This window comes from Chiloscyllium plagiosum, chromosome 2 (assembly GCF_004010195.1).
Source record: "Chiloscyllium plagiosum isolate BGI_BamShark_2017 chromosome 2, ASM401019v2, whole genome shotgun sequence".
Taxonomy (NCBI): Eukaryota; Metazoa; Chordata; class Chondrichthyes; order Orectolobiformes; family Hemiscylliidae; genus Chiloscyllium; species Chiloscyllium plagiosum.
The window spans coordinates 19,908,424-19,927,011 of NC_057711.1; positions in this window are offsets into that span (position 1 = coordinate 19,908,424).

Here is an 18,588-nt window from a genome sequence, read left to right on the forward strand (position 1 = left end):
AGAAGTGAAACATTAACTGTGTTTCTCTTTCTCCACAGACCTGCTGAAACACTCCAGCAGTTTCTGTTTGCTTGCCTCCTCTCACAGTACTGCACTGCTTAACTTCTTCTCACTGCTTTTATAGAAGAGAGGTTTGTCAATGTTGTGCTTACTTGATCTTGTGAAACAAGGAGCAGATTAGTTACTTGAGTAAGATGAGATGAATTACTGAGCTGCTTTACTTTACAGACAGTAATTTTACAAACAAAGCAAGTAATGCATAAAAATCACACTTTTGCTTAATTTAATTATGGTTGATCCTCAGAAGAGAGAGAAAAAAGTGAACACTTCATTGAACCCTGTATGTGGTTTAGCATTTGTGTTTGGTTTGCTCCTTTGCAAACAAAAACTTCGCTCTGTCCTGAGGCAGTTCCCTTTCCAACGTAGACCGCCTGAGATTCTGATCTGCCTTTCTCAGCAGCTCTTACTAATCGAATCAGAATATGTTTTTTCCTCCTCTTTTGTTAATTCTGTGGAGTATATATTCCTGATTTCATCACTTGTGCTATTTAATTTCAAATAATGGGACAATAGTTGCCAGAGGCATCTTTTCAACAGTGTCTAGGACCATTTCAAATGGCAACCCTAGTGTCTATCACCGCTCCAAAATGAGTGGGATGATCTCAATGCAATAGGTTGATGAAGTCCCTGCTATCTGATCTAAAACTTAGAAACATTGCACACGTAAGTATGTAAGTTAGCTCGCTGAGCTGGAAGGTGTGTTTTCAAATGTTTCGTCACCATGACTGGGTAACATCATCAGTGAGAGTCTCTGGAGAAGTGCTGGTAATATGTCCCACCTCTCTATTTGTTTGGTTTCTTCAGGTGGGTGATGTCATTTCTGGTCCATTTTCTCAACGGAAGGTAGACAGGATCTAAATCAATGTGTTTATTGATGGAGTTCTGGTTAGAATGCCATACCTCTAAGAATTATCATGCACATCTTTTGCCTGTCCTAAGACGTGTGTGTTGCCCCAGTCAAAGTGGTGTCCTTCTTTGTCTGTACGTATGGAAACTAGTGATAGTTGGTCATGTCTTTTTGTGGCTAGTTAGTGTTCGTGTATCTTGATGGCAATTTTCTTGCTTGTTTGTCTCATGTAGTGATGTTTGCAGTTCTTGCATGGCATTTTGTAAATGAAGTTGGTTTGCTGGTATTCTTAGAGAATTCTTAGAGGCATGGCATTCTAACTAGACCTCTATCGATAAATAAAGGACTTCGATCCCATCTACCTTCCCTTGAAAAAACGAACCAGAAATGACATCACCCACCTTAAGAAACCAAGACCTATAAATAGAGGCGGGACATCCCATCAGCGCTTTACGTGGACTCTCACCGATGATGTTACTTAGTCATGGTGACGAAACCTTCCAGCTCAGCAAGCTAACTTATATACCTATCATCAACCTGAGCTACAAATCTTCTCAGAAATTGCTAACATTGCACAGAATTTAAATGTGTAACATGTCCCACTTCACTCATCCATCACACTCTTGTCACACTCATCCAGCACCGACTAGAAAGTGGTTATTAATTCAACTTTTGTAACTTGACTATAACTTAAAAGAGTTGATCTGTTGAGAAACAATACCGAAGAATATTTCAAGATAAAATGGCCAAGCCTACTTGAATGCCATAACGCCCCCAAATGTTGCATTCTGTACTATTTTAGTTTTAAATTTCAGTAAATTTAATATAATTAAAGAGCCTCCACCCCCTGAAGTCCTCCTCGCTAATTCATTTTCTGTTCTGGACACAGATGATTGTTTCTTGAAAAAGTGCAGCAAAAGCCAAGCTTATAGCATCACGGATGGCCCAGCTGAATGGAAGGAAAGGAAGATGAATGGGAGAGCAGCAGTAGTTCCTGAGATAGAGGAACGTACTCAGATTTGTGCATGTGTCGAGGTTGTTATCACACCTCCATGGTGCCATGGTCAAGGAGGTTATAGAGGGCTGCAGGAAACTCTTAGGTAAAGGTACATGTTCCTGTAGTCAGATTATAGGGAGCTTAGCAGAAAGTTAACTGGGGAGAGATTAATTCAATGGGCAAGAGTTGATGAGCTTGAGAGAGAAGAAATGATTTGGGCACATTTGAGAAACATTTCGCAAAAAAAGGACTAAGACAAACAAACCAAGAGCTCCCCAGATGAAAAAAGAGTTGAAGATTAAGAACAAGAAGAAAAATTCTGCTTTTTTCTTGTGTTAGGTCAAAAATGCAATTGAGAAGTAGCTGAATGCAAACCATATCAAAGGGCAGTGATAAAGCTCATAAGATCAGGAAAGAGAGATTATGAAAAGTAAACAAAATAAACAACTAATTGAATCCTATAACCCAGACTGGAATGTCTAAGCTGTGATTGCCTGAACATTTCCTTTCTGCGTTGACCTGATATACAAGTCTCTTCTTTCTTTTTGCCTTTGTCGCTTTCTGAAATGGGGAACTTAAGATGGATTTGAGTTCAAGTTGTCGAATTATAAGTTAGCAATTTTCACTCATTGCAATTCTTAAAGACAATTTGTTTGTAATAAACAATTATTTTCTTGTTCATTACAGAAAATTGGTGACTGTTTTCTTTTAACCTGGGCCTGGCAGTTAGGTAAATTGTTAACTTTAGATCATTTGACTAGATCTTTTCAAATTTGGAGTGATTCTGTGAACAGTATGGCTTGGTTTCCAGTGGACCACCCGAGTGAGTCAGGATCAACCATCGCTTTGTGCTGTGTGACATTGGCTTCCAGTTCCAGAAGTCACTGCCTTGCACAGTCCTCAGAGATGCTTGCAACCAGTAAGAAAATTAGTGGAATTGCTGTCCAGGGAGGGGGGGGGGGGGGGTCTTTGATTTGCCGGTTGCTTTCCCAAGGCAGCAGGAAGTACAGATGGAGTCAATGGATGGAAAGCTGTTTTTGCATTTCTTACTACGGTCTGAAGTTGTCAATAGCTTCAAGAAGATCACTATAATCCCGGTGCCAAAGAAATACCATGCAGTGTGCCTGAATAACCACTGCCTGATGGCTCTGACCTCCATAATAATCAATGCTTCAATAGGTTAGTCACGGCTCACATTAACTCCAGCCTACCAAATTGTCTTGATTCAATGCAAGTTGACCACTGATGCAACAGGTCCACCACAGATACCATCTCCCGTGCCCTACACTCATGTCTGGAACATCTGGATAACAAGGATACCTACATTAGGCTCTTACTGATGAAAAGTATTGCGCTAGAAAAAGTTCAGCTGTTCAAGTAGCATTCAAGGAGCAGGAGAATCAATGTTTCGTGCGTAAGTCCTTCATTAGGAATGTGGTAGAACTGAGTGATGTGGGGTTGAGGAGCGATGAGGTTGGAGGCTGTGGATGGGTGATCCCCTAAGGTAATAGGGTTGTAGATGGTTTGGAAAATGATGGCTTGGTGATGGGAGGTGGGGTCATGGTTGAGGGACGGTTGAAGGAGGTGTCAGTGAGTTGGCATCTGGCTTCAGTGAGGTAGAGGTCAGTGTGCCATATTAGTACTGCGTCCCCCTTGTCAATTGGTTTGATGGTGAGACTGGGGTTGGAGCAGATGGATTGGAGGGCTGTACATTGCCAGGGTGAGAAGTTAGAGTGGGTAAGTAGAGTGGACAGATTGAGGTAGTCAATGTTGCTATGGCTGTTGGAGATAAAGAGGGTAAGAGGCCAATGCAGGGTGTCCAAGAGCACAGAGTATGTTGGGATGTAGATAAGGCCTTTTCTGAGGACTGACCATTCATCCTCAGTGAGGGGGGGTCTGTGGGGGCTAGTGATAACCCAGCAGGTCTTAGAGCAGAGGCCTGGTGTCGAGCTGGAGTTGGGAGTAGGGGTGGAGACTGGCTCTGGAGTGGGGATGTTCATGTGATTGTTACTGACGTCGTAAGTGACATAATTGGAGGAAGTGATGGTGGTGGTCATGTGGGCGAAAGTGCCGTTCTTGACAGCGTTTGTGGAGGTGGAATGGTCGATGGTGGCCGTGGGGATGGCATGGTCAGCAGTGTTTTGGTCAGTGACATTCCTGATGAAGGGCTTATGTCTGAAATGTTGACTCTCCTGCTCCTCAGATGCTGCCTGACCAGCTGTGCTTTTACCAGTACCACACTTTTCAACTCAGACTCTCCAGTATCTGCAGTCCTCATTTTCTCATCTTTCTTGACTACAGTTCAGCCTTCAACACCATAATTCCAAACAAACTCACCCGAAACACAGAAATCTAGGTCTCAGTTCCCTCCATCTGTAACTGGAACTTTGACTTCCTGACCCAAAGATCGCAACCAGTAAGAATAGTCAACAACACCTCCTCTGTTCTGCTACTCTGATGCATCTTGTATGGTACAATCTGCTTGTATAGCATGCAAAACAACACCTTTTTACTATATGTTAAATAATGAGGCAAAAAAATGGCCAAAGAGTGACAACTGAGGATAGCTTACTAACACCAACGGATGAAGATGCAGTAGACACAACATAGGTTGATCTCATTTCAGCTGTGAAAGCAGAATCCTATTTTCTACCCAAATTTTAGGAACTTCTTCATTTACTCTTCCTTCTCCTCCTTTGGTCCTCTCTCCATCTGAAGCAAACAGATGCTTGATGAGCACTGCCCTCTGACCAGCTGTGCCCCCAAACCTAAACATTCGGTGGTATACTCTATTACTTGCAAGGTTACTCCGTGTCAGTCACCTATTTGAATATTTCTAGCCGATAGACAACAATTGATAATGGCAACATAAAAAATACCAGCATTAAAATCTTCTGAAAAAAGGTCACTGGTTTCGAAACATTAACTCTACCTTCTCTCCACAGTTTCTGCAAGACCTGCTGAATGTCTTCAGCAATTTCTGTTTTTCTGACAATATCAGCGTGTCTGATGTCCCATTGAGCCACCCCCAGCTCAAGGTCAGTTTACATTACATAAGAACAGAGCCTTTGATTTTCTCTAAACAACTTGGGACATTGGATACCAGCTTTGTCACAATTCTTGTAAACGTTATCTTTAACTTGTCTTTTGCCTTTGCTTGTTTGTATTTGATTGTATTTGGACAAAGAAGGTAATGGCTGTGACAGCAGTTTTACAAACTGTGTGTAATTGCAATTGTAAAATTGCTCAGAGGTTTGAATACTACAAACATTTTGGTTATAAAAACGACCCCAATTTCTACCATTCTTCTGTTGTGAATACAGATGCAAAGATTCAATCAGTTAGGCATTTAGCCTAAGGAGATTTTCTTTTTTTTTTGAACCTAATCAATTTCCCCATTAATTTTGATTTATACATGTTTTATAAAAGGTTTTGTGAAGTCCTTTAATGTTACCTACTAATCTTACATGATACTCTCACCTTGCCCTTCTTACATCTTTTAAAAAATTTTCCTTGTATGATTGATATCTTGTGTGGTTTTTGGTTACATTTTATCATGATAATTAATACCTCTTTTCCTTTTTTTTTGTAATTTTTATTTTCTTTGATGTTTATAATTGTCGCATATGTTTTTTGGAAATATGTTCGGATCTGAGCCTTGAAGGTCTGCCTTTGTTCATTTCCATTTTTTTCAGTCCACCTGTCCTAAATATATTCTAAAATCACTGAACTTCACATTCTCCACCTGGATACTTACATTTTCAATTTGTCTTTGTCCAATTTCATAACAACTTGAAAGTTAATTATGTTGTGATCACCACTTGCCTGAAAATCTCCTGCTACAACACAACCCATTTCCCCATTCCTTCACTCGAGGTAGATTCAATATTTTTTTCATTCCTCACTGTGTTTAAATGATATTGATTAAGAAATTGCATATTTAGTACTTCTTCATTTTCCAGGTCATTGTCTATTTTTTCCGCAGTCTGGATAAAGAGAATTGAGATCCCACCTGATATCTGTTCTCATGTTTTACATTTTTTCTGAAATTTCCCTGCAGATTTAGTTCTCTATCTCTTTAAGTCTGAAGTCCACAATATAAGGGGAAAAGTGAGGACTGCAGATGCTGGAGACCAGAGTTGAAAGGTGTGGTGTTAGAAAAACACAGCAGGCCAGGCATCATCTGAGGAGCAGGAGAATCGACGTTTCGGGCATAAGCCCTTCTTCAGGAATGAGGCTGGTGTGCCAAGCGGGCTGAGATAAAGGGTAGGGGGAAGGGAATTTGGGGGAGGGGCGCTGGGAATGCGATAGGTGGAAGGAAGTGAGGGTGAGAGTGATAGGCCGGAGAGGGGGTGGGGGCGGAGAAGTCGGGAAGAAGGGGAGAGTGTTGTCCTGAGCTGGGGCAGGGGCAGTCTACAATATAAACCTGGCAATCCCTATACACCAATATTTAGATGAGATTAGATTCCCTACAGAGTGGAAACAGGTCCTTCAGCCCAACAAGTCCACACCAACCCTCCAAAGAGCAACCCACCCAGACCCATTCCCTTACATTCACCCCTGAATGATGCACCGAATACTACGGGCAATTTAGCATGGCCAATTCACCTGACCTGCATATCTTTGGACTGTGGGAGGAAACCGGAGCACCCTGACGAAAGCCACACAGACACGGGGAGAATGTGCAAACTCCACACAGACAGTTGCCTGAGGTGGGAATTGAATCCGGGTCCCTGGCGCTGTGCGGCAACAGTGCTAACCACTGAGCCATCATGCCACCACATATAGGATATCACATTAATCTGAAGTTAATAGGGTAGATCACTATTTGTATAATAAGTTAGAATCATAAAATCCCTACAGTGTGGAAACAGGCCACTTGGCCCAACAAGTCCACACCAACACACTGAAGAGTTACCCACCGAGATCCATTCCCCTATTACTCTACATTTCCCCTGACTAATATGCCTAGCCTCCACATTCCTGAAAACTATGGGCAATTTAGCATGGCCAATTCTCCTAACCTGCACATCTTTGCGCTGTGGGAGGAAACTGGAGCACCCAGACGAATCCCAAATGGACACGGGGAGAATGCGCAGTGGCCCAAGGCTGGAATCAAACCTGTGTCCCTGGTACTGTGAGGCAGCAGTGCTAACCACTGAACCACTGTGCTGTCCTTTCCTGATATTGTTGGAGAATATAGCTCAGGGAAGAAACGGTCTTTGTATCAATAAGTTAATAAAGTTCTGTTACATACATGTAGGAAGCTAAGATTGGAATAAGGTCAGCAATGGTCAATTGGATCTGGTACTTTCATCATCCAGAATGCAATTTATGCTTTTGACCTCCAGACAACCTGTTAATTAAGACAGTAAGATATTATCTGCAGAAATTAACACCTTATTCCTGAATACCATTCAAGATATGATATTTTAGGCATTGATATGCATTCCAAATAACACAAAAGTAATGTGCTACTTAAGCCTTTGGTCTAAATTTGTGAATGATTGAACTATTAGGAAACCATGTGCCAAAATTATTTCCTTGCTTCAATTACTTCTAACTATTTTCTCTTTATCAAGATTCATGATAAATTGCCCTGTAATTATCCAGATAAGCTGAGATGCATGTCAGTGAAAGTCAAATGCAGGACGTTTGTTCCTGAGAAATGCTTTTAACTTTGCTAGTTGTTATAGTACGAATGGAATTTTTGTTTTTGATTCACTCATGGGACATGGGTGTCACTGGTTGGCCAGCATTATTTTATTTTTCAATTGGAATTGAGACCTGGGTTGAAAGCAACAGTTTTGTGTGATTCTGTATCAAAGATTGCTTTGTAATGTACTTGTGAAGTACGTTGTCTAGTTATGTTGGAGATGTTGTCTAAAAAGTCATCCCACATGGACTGGAATTAGTTTTGGATTGCTCTTGCCATGCAAGATCTTAAAGCAGACAGATTATGTGCAGCCACACATGCATCTTTGTATCACAAGGACACGCAGATAAGAGGAATCATTATTTGGAACCATTTCTGATATTCCCAACTGCCATAATTGTAATGTTAGTTTGAATGTCTTTCCAGTTCCTATTGATGATGTCCTTATGAATGACAAGACTGGGAAAGGCTTAATGGTCATCCAATCTTTGCCTATCATGCACACAACATTTTTGGATTCTCTTGAAATTATTTTTAATCTTGCATGGTAAGTGGGTCTTGCAGTCATAACCAGCATTCATTGCCATTGAAAATTATCCTTGAAATGAAGGCAACCAAGAGTGAATCTGTGGGTCTGGAATCACATGTAGACCAGACCAGAAAAGGATTGCAGATTTCTTCTCAAAAAGGACATTAGTGAGTCATAGAGTTATATAGCATGGAAACAGATACTTTGTCCAACTGATCCGCACTGACCAGATATCCAAAACCGATCTAGTCCCATTTGCCGACATTTGACCCACATCCCTCTATACCATTACTATTCATGTACCCGTCCAGATGTCTTTTAACTGTTGTAATTGTCCCCACCTCCTCTGGTAGCTTGTTCCATACACACACCACACTCTTCACAAAAAAGTTGCTTGTCGGGTCCCTTATAACTCTTTCTCCTCTCATTTTAAATCAATGCCCTCTAATTTTGGTCTCCTCTATGCTGGGGGAAAACCTTGACTATTCACCCTATCCATGCTCCTCATGATTTTATGAACCTCTATAAGGTTCCGACAGAGATGGTTTTCTTTACAACAACTGGCAATCAACGTTATGGTCATCATTACTGAGACCAACTTTTAACATTCAAGACTTATTAAATTTAAATTTCTCAGCTAGCTATTGTGGGATTATAACTAATGTCACCTATATATTAAATTGGACTTTTGAATGATCAGTCTAGTGACATGACCACAAGGCAAGTGGTAGGATTGAATAGTGCAATTTGAGGACAATGATATGTGTTGTGGACATTTACTGGATTCTATTCATGTGCAAGGGGGTATTGATGATGAAATTTCTCTCTACAAATGGGTGAAAGAAGATATAAAAAAGAGATGATACACGGAGCATGAAGGAAAATATTTGGTTGGTCAAAAGGTCCTATGTTCCCTCTTGCTTCATGCTTCTACAATCTGCCTATGCATTGTAAACATGAAGGCACTTGGTATCATTATGGAGTCCTGGGAAAGGCTTGCAGCTGAACGCACGAGATGGAGAAGCATCCTGAACCAACACTTCAAAACAGGGAAAAAGAAGCTGATGAACTCTGCAGCAGATAAGTGGGCACTGCCAAAGGAAGGAGTGCAGCAGATCTGGCCGATCTACAACCACATACAGATGTGATCTCTATGACCAGGACTGTCACTTCAGCATTGGTCTCTTCAGTCACAAGCAATGTTGCTTCAGGGAAGCAGAAAGCTAGAACAACAAAGATGCAACCCATGGTCAGCCATGACCGAAAGGAGCCTCACTCACATTGTAAATAATATGATACGCATTGATATAGATTTTCTGATTAAAATTCCAATATCAAATGTTAATATGAAAGGTTTTATTGGTGTAGCAACTAAAAATAATGTCCCAACTGTCAGTCTGTTGATATTGGAATTTCAGATCTTATATTTATTTGACTTCATTTATAGATTCAAAATCTTTGCGGCTTCCTTTTGGTTGTATTCCTACAACATTTAGAAATTGATTGCTAATTCACTAACAATGTGTACACAAACATTCACTAATGAGGTGATGTTTAAATTTCATTATTAGGTAGATCTTCATGATGAGTTCTTGGCTCAGTGAAGCTGAAAATAGTGTTGTGTATTAGTATTGGCCTCAGACATCAACACTGACTTCTAAAGTAGTCATCAGATTCTTTTAGTTTCATTATATTTTGTTGAAATACTAACCAAGTAAATCCAGAAATTAATAATTATTCATCTTATCTTTTGTTTCTTCTTTATGGCTCCAATTTAAATCTAACCTGCTCATTGTGAATGGATGATTAAATTGCCAGTCAGCAAGGGACAGGAATACATTCTCAATATACAGGATAAAGAATCCACCCTATTTGTATTTCCCATCACTGCCCTCTATTTGACATTCCTTCCTATACATTTCACCACTTATCCATTACGCTACCAATTCTAACCTTATGCTGGAGGTGTCCTTTTGGATCCTAAACATTGACTTCCATGTGGATTCCTGATCACAGTAACTAATCTCGATGACATCTTTACTGGTTTCAGGAGAGTGCTGGTGAGAGTTGACATTGTCTTAAACCTCACATTCAAATCTCCGTGGGAATAGTTTCCTATCCAAAACAATAGTACGCCTTCATTGAGCGTGGCTAAACTAAAAACTGGGACATATGATTTGCAATGTGACCCAAAGTATCCAAATTAGTTGCATTCCAATTCATTGGCTTGGATGAATTTTATGTTTAGCCGATCTGGAATTGTGTCTGCCACCTTGGTTTCCTGCAAGTCAGCCAGCAGAGGGAGCTAAAAATGCTTTTAGACTCAAGGCAAATACTTCAGGAGTCACATTTCAAGTTGACGGGAAAGTAAGATTAAATCTTAGATTGCATCACTCAGCTCGAGACACTTTGCTAAACTTTAGGTATTGCACAACTTAACCGAATAATTTTGCATGCTTTATGTAGTCTGATCACTCCACTACAGATCAGTGTATCAATTTATGAAAACTGCCAACCTGTCAGAGGCACCCTGCCGTTGCAGTTAGAAAATCTTCAAACATTTTCCTCATTGCATGCTGTGAAGCCTGCAGTCATAACTTTACAGTTTGAAAATAAAATCAGATCAAAAGACATCTTAAAATGAAGAGCAATCATTGATGTGGAGCTCACCAAATGAATGTTTGAAAAAAGAATTAATATATTCGTGATTGTAATTGAGATTGGCTTACCCTGGCCTACTCAAGGGGAATGATTCCGACGTCATGACACAAAAGCTCAAGAGCAACCTGACCCCCATCGTACGAGACTGGAAAAGCGAAGGTAACTTGCATAGCTATCTCACCAATAGCACTTATGCTCTGTGCAAAGGTGAAAGCAATTGAGAAGGACAAAGACTCTGGGAGAGGAAGGGGATCGCGAATAGGAAGGTAACAATGAATGGGGGTGAGGTCTTTAATACTTCAGTGGAGGTGTGCCAATGTTCTGTGTGAAACCTTTCATCACTTTCAAACCCTTTACACCAGAAACTACATGTTGACCTGCACTGGCTGCTTTCAGTCAGTCTAATTCTACAGTTTTGAAACTACCATTAGATCTTTTCCATATGCAACCAGAGTCTTAAAATCAGTTCCAGGTTTTGGCCTGTATACTTCTTTTTCTACTAATGCTGCAGATAATGCATTATGAGCATATGGTCATTGTACACCACATTGGATGCTTAGGTACCTATGCTATAACCAAAAGCCATGCATAGCACCACAAAATCTCTAGTAAATTTTATTTAAGCTTAATTAAGTCTAAACTTAGAGACATGACTTCCTAGTTTTGCAAGACAGACAGATCTAATCTTTTTGCAAGCAACTTGATGTATTTTATGGTTTCTTGAGGGTCACAGATGCTAGTATACTTTGAAGAGACATGCTGATGGTATTATCACTTTATCATAGGATATGGCTAAGGAGTATAACAATCTCACTGGGCCGTAAAATGTTTGAAAGGCTGATTAAAAATGATTGCAAAATACACATACTTCATTTTACTTTGGATCAATTAAAGCATGTGACTCTATGAGAAATTTGCTCCTCTGTTGCAAACTAATAGTTTAATAATAGGATGTACATTTATATGTCTGAGGCAAATAATCTTTGTATATCAGAGTTACTTGTCATAACTATCAGTTGTATTCTTCAATAACATATTATCCACACATAGTTTCTAAGGTCATTGGAGATAACATAAACATTGCTGCATCAAACACTCTGTTGGAGGTAAACTCAAACCATGGAGGCAGCATTGGAATACATTACAATTCCTCTAAAACACTCCAATATCTTGGTGACGTATATTTGGAAAACTAAGTTAACAACCAGACAATAGCTTTGAATAATAGAGAATTCAGGCAACAGGAATGTGCCACATCATTCTGTAGCTTCAGTCACTGTGAGTGAAAAATTCTGTACATATCCATCACTGATGGATGATCACTGAACATTGATCACTAAGAAATCAGAACTAAATTTATTTTTTGATTAGAATGTAAGTTATTTCAAAGCAAAATAAATTTCTAAGATCATGATGTTGAAAAATGAGAAGTCTGAAATTAAACTTGTGCATTGGAATCGTGAGCCAGTGAAATACAGTACAGATAGCTGGAAGGCCATCTTCTCTTTCGTCCTGAAACCTGAAGAACTGCTTCTCACAAAAACACTATAAAATTGGATTACATCTGACCTGTTGAACAGATTACACAACACACAAAGATTTCTTCTTGATTTACAGATTGTCTTCAGCTCTCAAAGCATCAGTCTCAAGGCTGATCATGTACACTTTAGCCAGTGTTAACAGTTGCAATCATTGACTGCTGAAGATGAGTAACTCCAAGAATTGCAGAAGATCATTTTCTAGAGATGATCTGAGGTCATGAAGGAAGTACTTGAGAAGACATGTTCATTCTGGTCATAAGAGACAAACTTGGTGCATTGCAACAAGTCATCATCATGGACCAGCATGTCCGAATATCAAAAGCATTACGCGAAGATATTGGTCTGTGTTTCACCGGGGACACATGGGTATTGATTACACAAGACAGCTAGTCTATGAATCTATATACTGTCCAGGAATCAGAAAATTCAATGACCGTTAAAGCATGTGAGGTATGCTAAATGTGTCAGCAACAACCATAGAGGGAACCTTTGCATCCACATGTTTCCTTGGATGAAAATAGCGTAAAGCTTATTCACAATGGACAGGGATGCATGCATCCTTGTGACAAAATATTTCTTTAAATGTCCCATTGTTCAAAGCTGTAGCAACACAATGACAATATGAGGCTACTTTCAGTTATGATGTAAATTGTGTGACCATCAGATCATAAGACCATAAGATATAAGAGCAGAATTAGCCAATTGGCCCATCAAGTCTACTCCACCATTTGATCATAGCTGATATCTTTCTCAATCCCATTTTCCTGCCTTCTCCCCATAACCGTTGATCCCTTTACTAATCAAGAACCTGTCTATTTCTATCTTCAGTAAGCTCAATACTTGGCTTCTACAGTCTGTTGTGGCAGTGAGTTCTACAGATTACCCATGCTGTGGCTATAAAGCTCCTCTTCGTATTCGTTCTAAAGGGTCGGCCCTCACTCTGAGGCTGTGCCATTGGATCCTTGTCTCGCCTACTAGTGGAAACATCTTCTCCACATCCACTCGATTCAGGACTTTCAGTATTCGATAAGTATCAATTAGATCTCCCCTCACCCTTCTAAACTCCATCGAAAACAGACCACGAGTCCTCAACCACGCCTTACATGATCAGCCCTTCATCCCCAGGATTCTTCTTGTAAACTTTCTCTGGACCATCTCGTGCCAGCACATCATTCCTTAGGTATGGGTCCAAAACTGCTCACAAAGTTCCAAATACAGTCTGACCAGAGCCTTATACAGCCTCAGCAGTACATCTTTGCTCTTGTTTTCTTACCCTTGTGAAATGAATGGTAACATTGTATTTATCTTCCTAACGTCAAACTGACTTGCATGTTAACCTTAAGAGAATCCTACTATAGCGTGCTTTGTACTTCAGATTTCTGAAACCTTTACCCATTTCGAACATAGTCTATGTGTCTTCTTCCTACCAATGGAATACCTCATACTTTCCCACATTGTATTCCATCTGTGACGTCTTTGCTTACTCTCTTAGCCTGTTGAAGTCCTTCTGCAGCCTCCCCATTTCCTGAACACTGCCTGTCCCTCCACCTATCTTTTTGTCATCTGCAAACTTAACAATAAATCCCTCAGTTCCTTCATTGAGGCGGTTAATACGTAACATAAATAATTGCAGACCCAATACTGACCCATGCGGAATTCCACTAGTCACTGGCTACCATCCTGAAAAAGATCCTTTTATCTCTATAAGCCATCCAAAGTTGAAAGTAAATCATAATTACTGTGGTCCAAATAATGAAACTCCCTTCCTTGCAGCTCTATGTGTGTATCTATTGTCCATGGCTTGTAATGGTTCAAGAAGGCAGTTCATCACCACCTTCTCAAGGACAATGTTTACATTGTGTGAACAAATAAAAAATGGAGTGAGCTATTAATTGCTGAAATCAGATCCTATGGTGTGTGCATGGCCAAGTATTTACCATTTATGTGGACAGTGAAGGACAGTTACTAAATTAGTTTGACAGACACTATGTTTCTGCCGAGGGTCATTTAATAAGGCAGATTTATGAAAGAGAAAGTTCCAGACCAGCAGAGGAATCCTCCCTAAGACCCATCAGAATGCAAAGAATTCAATCGGGCTTTTGCTGACCTGTCTGGAGAAATGAACCAGGTTTTAATGCAGGGAATCTAGCACCTCCTTGAACTGAAAAAAAAAGCAAGAGAAATCTCTTCCTGTGAGCGGTAAACCTCTGTGAATTCTCTTCATTATTATACAGATTCTATTCCTTCAGTGGACCCAAAGGAACTACTGCACTACAGTGATTCAAAATGTAATCTTGAGCAAAAGATGGATTTTTGAGCTTTTCAGACCCCAGCTATTTTTGGTAATCAGCATCGTTTCTAATGTATGAGACTGTGGATGTGATTTTCTTCTATTTGTCGACAGGATGTGAGGAGCGCCGGCTGGGCTAACATTCACTGCCCATCAGGATGAAGGAGTAGTGCTCCAAAAGCTTGTACTTCCAAATAAACCTATTGGACAATAACCTGGTGTTGTGTGATTTTTAACTTTATCTCAGTTTGTCAATCTTGTACACTCTATCAAGCCTCCCCACAATACCCTTTGCTGCAACAGAACAAAGGTGGTGGAGGGTTGTTTTTCAGACTGGAGGCCTGTGACCAGTGGAGTGCCACAAGGATCGGTGCTGGCTCCTCTACTTTTTGTCATTTACATAAATGATTTGGATGCGAGCATAAGAGGTACAGTTAGTAAGTTTGCAGATGACACCAAAATTGGAGGTGTCGTGGACAGCAAAGAGGGTTACCTCAGATTACAATGGGATCTGGATCAGATGGGCCAATGGGCTGAGAAGTGGCAGATGGAGTTTGATTCAGATATATGCGAGGTGCTGCATTTTGGGAAAGCAAATCTTTGCAGGACTTATACACTTAATGGTAAGGTTGTAGGGAGTGTTGCTGATCAAAGAGACCTTGGAGTGCAGGTTCATAGCTCCTTGAAAGTGGAACCACAGGTAGATAGGATAGTGAAGGCGGCATTTGGTATGCTTTCCTTTATTGGTTGGAGTATTGAGTACAGGAGTTGGGAGGTCATGTTGCAGCTGTACAGGACATTGGTTAGGCCACTGTTGGAATGTTGCATGCAATTCTGGTCTCCTTCCTATCGGAAAGATGTTGTGAAACTTGAAAAGGTTCAGAAAAGATTTACAAGGATGTTGCCAGGGTTGGAGGATCTGAGCTACAGGGAAAGGCTGAGCAGGCTGGGGCTGTTTTTCCTGGAGCGTCGGAGGCTGAGGGGTGACCTTATAGAGGTTTACAAAATTATGAGGGGCATGGATAGGATAAGTAGACAAAGTCTTTTCCCTGGGGTTGGGGAGTCCAGAACTAGAGGGCATAGGTTTAGGGTGAGAGGGGAAAGGTATAAAAGAGACCAAATGGGCAACTTTTTCACACAGAGGGTGGTACATGTATGGAATGAGCTGGATGTGGTGGAGGCTGGTACAATTGCAACATTTAAGAGGCATTTGGATGGGTATATGAATAGGAAGTGTTTGGAGGGATATGGGCCAGCGCTGGCAGGTAGGACGAGATTGGGTTGGGATATCTGGTCAGCATGGACGGGTTGGACTGAAAGGTCTGTTTCCATGCTGTACATCTCTATGACTCTATAACAGCCCTGGCTTAGAAGCATAGAAACAAGGAGAATAAGAGCATTTGGCGATTTGGTCCTTCAAGCCTGTTACACTGTTCAATATGATCATGTTTGATCATCACACTGATACCTTGTTCCGGCTTTCTCCACATACCCTTCAAATACTTTAGCCCAAAGAACTATCTATCACTTCTTGAAGACAAGTTTTTCAGCTTCAACTGCTTTCTGTGGCAGAGAGTTCCACTGGCTCACTATCCTTTGGATATAAATATTTCTCCTCATCTCAGTCCAAATGGCCTAACTTGTATCCTTAGACGATAGCAGTGGTCTGGGCTCTCAGTTATTGGGAATACCCTTTCTCCATTTGCCCTGTCTAGTCCTGTTAGAATTGTATATGAGGTTCGCGTTCTCATTACTTCTAACCTTGTTGCTGACATCTACCATTCCTGGAACAGGAATGCTGCAGGCAATTCCTTCTGCAAGGTTTCACACCTAAGTATGCACACAGACTCCCACCAGCAAACTTTCGCTGTGATTTTAATCTAGGTCAATTGGTGATAGCAACATGATAATGTCAAAATCAGCGACAGAAAAAAATGATGCGCAATGCTGCCTGAGGCCCTCAATGAGAGAGTCCATTTACTTCTTTTATTTTCAACGTCATGACACAAAGCAGCACTGCTGGAGACCCATTCAATCTTTACATTGCCCCACTTTATCTAAAATTAAAACATCTTGCTTTACAGTCACTTATTTTTCGTTTAATATTTGAAAAGGAGCAATACTTCTCCAAGGATCTGAGCTGAAGAACTTGAAAGGAAGTCTAAGATTAGACTAAAATCAGTCAAACTGATGATGAAATCCACACTGATGTCTTACACTTCTAAGTCTCTGCTGTGCCTTAGCTTTTATTTGTAGGCAAAATTCTCCAGTACACGTAGAATATTTAGTCCCACAGTTCATAAAATGACAATATGTTCTGGCCAAGGTTATTCACTATTTGAACTCTCTGTTGATTTTTAATGCCATGTCTGTTTAATGGAAATGAAATGAGGCACAGCAAATAGAAACATATCAGGGCCAGCAATTGGCAGTATTTCGAAAAGGCCACTTCAGGGCTATCAGGGCTACCCTTCAGATAGGAACTGGAAATGATACCATTTTCAGTGAAGGTTACACAGCCCCATAGACAAAGTGCTGTGTAATCCAAGTCGATAATTATTGGAAAGGATTCATTGGTGATATAGATTTTTCAAGTAAAGAAGCACTGAGCTATTCATGAACCGATACTGTGGAGAAAATAATGTTGGAATAATATCCATTAACTTTCTGCTAACTTTAATGACAGGGTTAATTTTCATCTTATTTCACATCAGAATCTTGCCTGTTGTTTTGGTGCGAGCTTCAAGTATCTATCCCATGTAAATCTACTGCTTTTCCTTATCAATGAACAATTTATATATTAGTGTGGTTGAACATTGTAAATATATTTAGAGCAATAAAGTTTGGTATTGGCGTCAACCTGCCAATTGGTAACAGTTTTACCTATTTTTGTGGTCAATGCGAGAAGAGGGATCAGAAACAAAATGGTCAAAATAGGAAGCATCAGGTCTGCACAACTTGATCTGGGTTGTTGAAGAACACTAATACATGGTTATTCAGTGGACACTGGGGCCCACACTGTAGTGTGGGTGCTTGAGGAACTTCAGCTCAGAGTTGGTGGGCTGGATTTGAGGCTGTGAAAACTGTGACACATCAGGAAAGGTGGAGAGGTACTTAGATGCTGTGTTTCAGGAGCCAGTTACACTCTGTTTGATTACTTATATCAAGTTTGGTCCTTGGTCAGGAACAGGAAGACATGACTGCAAGTGAGGCAGGTATGGGAATCTTGAATCTAGCTTTGGAGGAGATTCAGCCTTTGCCCTGCCAGTAGGCATGAAAAACTTGATCCAAGTTGGACGAGGAGTGCCCATTTCAGGATGGATGAATTAACAACAGCGTCATGATCCAGAGCCCCATTCAAATAGAGTGATAAAGGAGAAATATTATATTACTCGAGGATAACATGGTTAAGGCAATAGCCACAAAGACAGTATCCTGAAGGCTGTGCTGAAAACCTAGTACCAAGGTTCAGGCATTTCTTCAAGGCTATAGTGGAACATGGAGTGGGAGGAGAAGGTGATTGCAATGATGGTTGTAAATGAGGCATTAAATAGTTGATTGGGGAGTGTTCAATTAGAGTCATAGAGTCATAGAGATGTACAGCATAGAAACAGACCCTTTGGTCCAACCTATCCTTGCCGACCAGATATCCCAACCCAATCTAGTCCCACCTGCCAGCGCTGGCCCATATCCCTCCAAACCCTTCCTATTCATATACCCATCCAAATGCCACTTAAATATTGCAATTGTACCAGACTCCACCACTTCGTCTGGCAGCTTATTCCATACACATACCACCTTTTGCGTGAAAAAGTTGTCCCTTAGGTCTCTTTTATATCTTTCCCCTCTCACCCTAAACCTATGCTCTCTAGTTCTGGACTCCCCGATCCCAGGGAAAAGACTTTGCCTATTTACCCTATCCATACTCTTCATAATTTTGCAAACCTCTATAAGGTCACCCCATAGCCTCCGATGCTCCAGGGAAAACAGTCCCAGCCTCTCCCTAT